Below are 6,369 nucleotides of genomic sequence, written 5' to 3'. Positions count from 1 at the left end.
CCGCTCCCCGGGCTTGGTCCGGGAGCCCCGCCGCTGCCGCGTCCCCAGCCCCACAAAGCCCGCCCTTTCTGGACTCCAAGGTTCGCGTTTGCTCTTAATACACAGGAAATGCACGTCTTGACTTGCGAGGTGGAGCCGCTCGTTCCCTCTCTGTGGTCACCCGGCAAGCGGCTGGCGTGCCTCTGGGAGCGGAGGAGGGAGGGAGGAGGCCGCAGACGGGCCGGGCGGGCGCAGGGGGAGGGCTCCTTCCCAGAGACAGGCTTTATTTACAACTCCCCGCCGCCCAGCCAGTCTTTGGGCCGGGGGGTGGGGTGGGGAACAGGAGAGCAGCTTCCCGTACTGCCACCCCCTCCCGCGTCACCGTGGGGTCCTCACCAGCCCACGCCCCGCTCTAACGCCTGCCTCTGCGGAGAGGAGGCGCAGGCCTGGGCTCTTAACACCTCTGCAGAGAGAAGGCCCTGCAGCCATCCCCGCCACGGTAGGGTGAACAGGCTGTGTGAAGGAGGGGTCTGACCTGCCTGGTCCCAACCCAGCCCCGTGCCAGCCAGGGTCCTCGGCACGTGCAGCCTGGCACCAAGGACCCGGGAGGCGCCACATCCCCACTCACAGAAGCTGAGACCAGCAGTACCCACCTCCTTGGAGCAGTTTCTCAAAGGGGCCTGCCCCACCTGACCCAGGACAGGTAGCGCTTCCAGCCCTGCTCATCCCTGGTCTGCTTCCCTCAGCTTCTTTAAAATTGATGGAGAGGATGAAGCCCGCATTCTGGTTCCCGGCCCGATCCCGGACATGCGCATCCACCTATTCTCCTTCGGCTCTGTAACACGGCTCTGTAACACAGAACGCGGGGCAGAGGCTGCGAACGGCCCCCCTCAGGGTGCAGATGAAATGCATCTGTGAAGGGAGCCAGGTGGGACTGGGTGAGCTAAAGAAACCACAGCCAGATGTGGATGGCTGCCAAAGGCCATGCAGACGACCAAAGCTGCCTGATCTGAGTGCTCTAAAACGCTGGGAATCTGGATTCTGAGGTGATCTCCTGGTTTTCAACTGATGACAATTAATTTGCATTATTTAAAAACAGGTGCAGCCCTTGAAATGAACCACATCTGCGCCCGGGATTAGCCCCACAGACCAGGGGCTGCCTTTCTCCCTGCAGCTGGTTGTTTCTTTGAGGGAATGGTAAGAGAAGGGGAGCTCCCTGAATCTCTCCTCTGTCCCATTTCCTCATTGGACTGGTCATCCTGGAATCAAATTCAGCATCACACACTACCAAGACACCCCTTCTTTGTGTAACAGGTGTCACCAGCGCAGTGTCCTGGCGTGTGGCTAGGGCCAGCCTCTCCTGTCAGGTGGCAGCTATAACCACAGGGTCAAAATGTCCAGATCCTTCCTGCCGCACTGGGCACCTCAGCTGAACGGGGCCCTTTGCTGGGCCTCCAAGCTGGGTGGAAGGCCGAGGAGAAGGACAAGAGTGGATGTGGCTTCTTGTCATTATCCCCCAAAAAATTTGGTGGAAGCTCTGAGCTCTCATGGAGTTCCTGCCATTCCAAGACAGGCCCCAACCTGTTCCTTTACCAAAGCTGAAATGCAGGGACTTAGGGCTCTCTGGGGGCCCAGGGCTGACAGGGAACTGTCCCCCCCCCCCCCCGGGGGCAGGGGGGGGGCCCCCCCCCCCCCCCCCCCGAGAGCAGTGGAGGGGCCCACCTCACTCGCTCCTTCGAGTCCCTGTTTTTCCCTGTCCCTGCCCTGGCTAGGTTATAAATAGCTAGGGCACATCTGAAGGGCCCTTTCAGCCACAATTCCTCATTTGGTTCGGGCGGGTAAGGCTGTTCCCAGGGCCTGAGAACAACAGGCCTGGCATTCCCTGGCACCAGTGTGCCAGCTCAGAGTCCTGTGCCACAGGTTCTGTCTCCCGCCCTGCAGGCTCCAAGCACATGGAGCTGCCCACACGGGTCAGACCAGCAGGCGGCACAGGAAAAGGGCCTGAAATGCCACAGGCTCCTGTGTTTCTTCCCTGACCCAGGAGAGCATGGGGACCCTTAGAGATCTCCTAGAGTCTCCCCATTTCCCTCCACAGCATGGTGGGATGGATACCCCCAAACCTGACCCTCACAGAAGCTGCTCCCCAAATATCCAAAGGCTCTCGAGCCCACTCCACCCTACTCTAGTTGGCTGGGAATCCCAGTGAGTAACTATAATGCCCCCTCCAATGGACACACACACTCCGCAAAGAGGCCCTCAGTCCTCCCCCTGGAGGGAAGTGACTCACAGGTCCCCAAGGCACTCCCTTTCCCTTACAAAGGCCCAGGGCCAGCCCTGGATCTGGGCTTCCTCCCTTGGCCCTCCACGCGTGCCTGCTTCAGCCTGGCTCCTGACCCTCCTCTCCAGAGAAGCAGCCTGCTCCAAAGGTCCCTGAAATTGCCTCATTCCAAAGCTGGAGGACTCCTGCTCCTACTCTGTGGTCTCTGTAGTCTGGACTTTGTCAAAGCCCTCAGCTCCCATGACCATGCAGGGCCTATGGGTGTGTGTGGGTGGTGGTGGTTGGGGGCGGGGGAGGGTAACTTGGAAAAGTTCATGGAAAATGTATTATGAAAAATCTATGCATGGATTTCAGAAATTTGTGCATCAAAATAAACTTGTACTTTAATTCTGTTTCTCCATAAACTTTTCCCTTGTACTTCTGATCACTCCTTGGTTAGGCTGGCCCTTCTTTCTCCTGCCTCCTACAAATGCAGAGGCACCCACTCAAGTCCCAGGCCTCAACCCTCTGCTCCTGCCTTCTCACTTCCAGGTCAAAGACAGCCTATTACCATGTCCAGCCCTGGTGTCTTTCTGGGCCTAGGTCTGACCTCTGTACTGTCAGCTGGATCTCCTCACCTGGGAACCCCACCAGCAGCCCCTCAGCTCCACATATCCAGACCAAATGACCCTCTCTCCCCACTGAACCATCTTCCCTTTCTGGCTTCCCCACTTCTGTTGGTGGGACCGCCATCTCATGACTCTTCCCTCCCTCAGGCCCCACATCCCTTTTACCAAGTCCTCTGGTTCTTCCTTCTTTTCTTTCCCCAAAGCTGCCACCTCAGCCAAGGTTTGCAGCATCTCACTCGTACCCGACCGCGGCGCTATTCCACTTTGACTCCTGATCTCGTTCGTCCATTAACTGTTCATGGTTTGTTCATTCTTACCCAGAAGGCCTGGCATGACACACACACACATCCACAATCCAGGGACATTGCCATTAACACTCTCCATCTATTGGGGTGAAGGATGGATGAACAAATGAGACAGTGCCTCAGCAGAGTGGGGACACAGGGCAAGGCACCAGCCCCACCACGGGGAAACCCTTCACAGGAGAGGGGCTTCTGTGCAGCGTCTAAACGAGGGGACGGGCAGCCAAAGGCTAGAAGGTCTAAAAGGAAGAGGTTTCCTTTTTTTTTCTTTTAAATAATTATTTTATTTAAGTTTACTTATTTATTTAATTTGACCAGAGAGAGACAGAGCAAGAGAGAGAGAAAATGAGAAAGCAAGCCACCAGGTCTGGGACTTGAACCGTGGTCCACCATGTGGGGAGTCCAGCTGAACCATCTTCCCTTTCTGGCTTCCCCACTTCTGTTGGTGGGACCGCCATCTCATGACTCTTCCCTCCCTCAGGCCCCACATCCCTTTTACCAAGTCCTCTGGTTCTTCCTTCTTTTCTTTCCCCAAAGCTGCCACCTCAGCCAAGGTTTGCAGCATCTCACTCGTACCCGACCGCGGCGCTATTCCACTTTGACTCCTGATCTCGTTTGTCCATTAACTGTTCATGGTTTGTTCATTCTTACCCAGAAGGCCTGGCATGACACACACACACATCCACAATCCAGGGACATTGCCATTAACACTCTCCATCTATTGGGGTGAAGGATGGATGAACAAATGAGACAGTGCCTCAGCAGAGTGGGGACACAGGGCAAGGCACCAGCCCCACCACGGGGAAACCCTTCACAGGAGAGGGGCTTCTGTGCAGCGTCTAAACGAGGGGACGGGCAGCCAAAGGCTAGAAGGTCTAAAAGGAAGAGGTTTCCTTTTTTTTTCTTTTAAATAATTATTTTATTTAAGTTTACTTATTTATTTAATTTGACCAGAGAGAGACAGAGCAAGAGAGAGAGAAAATGAGAAAGCAAGCCACCAGGTCTGGGACTTGAACCGTGGTCCACCATGTGGGGAGTCCAGCACCCTTAACTACTGTGCCACCTGCCGGCCCCAGGAAGAGGTTTCTTGAAGAACCCTAGGAAGCATAGCTGGAAGATAGAAGAGGAAAGTGGCAGGCTAACACGCACTGTGGATGGTGAGGGGTATGAAGTCCTCACCAGCAGTGGGCATAGACTGAGCACCTGCCACCCACCAAGTCTTTGTCTCAGAGCCCGCAGTGGTACACGCTCCACAAATGGTCTTTTCTCCTACTCCGCTCCATCCACTCATCCCCACTCAATCACCAGGTATTTAGTGATTGCCGACTAGGCACGGGATACTGTGCTAGTTAGTACACAGGATGCAGCCACAGATAGAGGACGCCATGTCTACCTCTGTGGAACACTGGTCGCGGATGGTCTGACCACCGCGACCAACTCACAAGGCAGAGCTAAGCGAAGGGCATTCTTAGAAGTGCGCAGTTAAGGTACAACTCTTCTGGAAAGGACAGCATGGAAAGATCTATTGTGATTCTAAATGTTCACGCCCTCCCTCTGACTCAGCAAGCCACTCTAGGGAATTTCTTTGAAAAAACATTTCTACAAGGACACAAAGATACATGCACAAAGAGGTTCACTACAATGATAGTTATGTCAGTGAAAGGCTGGAAACACCCGATGTCCATTAGAGGGAACTGACTGCCTGATTATGGTACATCCGAAAACTGAAATACTGTACATGAAGAGTCTTCGCAAAGCCCGTGGAAAATACGTATTCCAAAAACAACAGTTCATGGATTTTGAAAAATTTTTTTGCACCAAAATGAACTCATACTTTAATTTCATTTTCCATAAACTTTTTTTTTTTTTTTTTGAGAGATTTTCACTGTAGGGCACGTGCGCTCGCCAGACAGACAGAGAGAGACATAGAGACAGAAAGCGAGAAATCACCCCCCAGGGGGGATGGTCACACCGCAATCCATTCTCCTCTCGGGATCTTGGGCACGCACGCACACACGCCCGGCATGAGTTTTAAGCCACCAGGTCCGGGACACGAACCGCGGTCGACTACATGGGAGTCCAGCGACATAGCCATTACGCTAACTGCCGGTTCCCCATTTTCCATAAACTTTTTGAAATCCCCTTCTAAAGTCACGAAGAGGAATGTAGTAAATCTTTCATTACTGGCAGGCAAGACGTCAGAGATCTATTAAGTAAAATAGCAAGAGTAAGTTGCTTAATAGTAACAATAATATGGGCTCTCAGTAAAACACACACACACACGCACACACACACACAGTCTATACAGAAACAACATGGAGAGGGCCAGCAGGTGGCATGGTGGTTAAAGGCGCTGGACTCCCACGTGGCTGACCACAGTTCAAGTCTCGGACCTGATGGCTTTCTTTCTCACTTCCTTTCTCTCTCTCTGTCTCTCTCTGATCAAACTGGAAGGTGATAATGATAATAATAATAAAGTTAAATAAAATAATTCTTTAAAAGAAAAACATGGAGACACAGAACCCACCCTTAGCAGAGGTTCTCCCTGTAGGACACAACTTAAGGAAACTTCCACTTGCTACATTACGTCCTTCTGTGAAGCTGTGTTTAATGATGTAATCAGAAAAAATAAAGAAGTTTAAAAAGTATGTGCGGTAAGTGCTAGGATTGGAAAAACAGAGTGACCTCAGAGTGTATACGCAGGTCACTGATGCAGCAAAGAGGGAGTCACGGGAATTTCTCTGGAGGAGGCGACATTAAAACTCACACCAAAACTGAATGGGGGTTAACCACATGGGCAGGGGCTGAGGGGGAGACAGGGAAGAAACTGTGCAGCACAGTGGAATGAGTGGTCTGGCTGGTCAGCAGCAAGAGTTCATGCAGTCGTTCGACCAAAATTTACTGAGCTTCTACTACGACAGGCATAGCTCTAGGCCCTGGGGACAGCACCGAGCAAGATTTGTTACAAAACTGGAAAATTACTCCCTAATGGAACTCTGTTCCAGTTGAGGAATTGGTCACGAGGCTACAGAGGCAGGCAGGACTCAAGTGGTTGGTTCAGACGGCAGTTACACTAGGGGTCTGGCTTTTACCGTGCAAGTAAAGAGAAGGCACGGACGAGTTTCAGCAGGGGACGGCAGGACTGTTCTTCAACGCACTCCTTTTGCTGATATCAGATTTCTCTTTCTAAAACACTGCTCTC

The 6,369-nt window shown here is 52.7% G+C and overlaps 1 protein-coding gene across 2 annotated transcripts in view; it reads right to left on the bottom strand.

Moving 5' to 3' along the window:
* ABR (ABR activator of RhoGEF and GTPase) overlaps positions 1–6,369 on the bottom strand; it is a 172,427-nt gene that overhangs the window by 96,912 nt on the left and 69,146 nt on the right. The window lies entirely within an intron of this gene.

Source organism: Tupaia chinensis, unplaced genomic scaffold (assembly GCF_000334495.1).
Source record: "Tupaia chinensis unplaced genomic scaffold, TupChi_1.0 Scaffold144899_1, whole genome shotgun sequence".
Taxonomy (NCBI): domain Eukaryota; kingdom Metazoa; phylum Chordata; class Mammalia; order Scandentia; family Tupaiidae; genus Tupaia; species Tupaia belangeri.
Note: the sequence above shows the minus strand (reverse complement) of the source record. Positions and strands in the feature narration are given on the sequence as shown.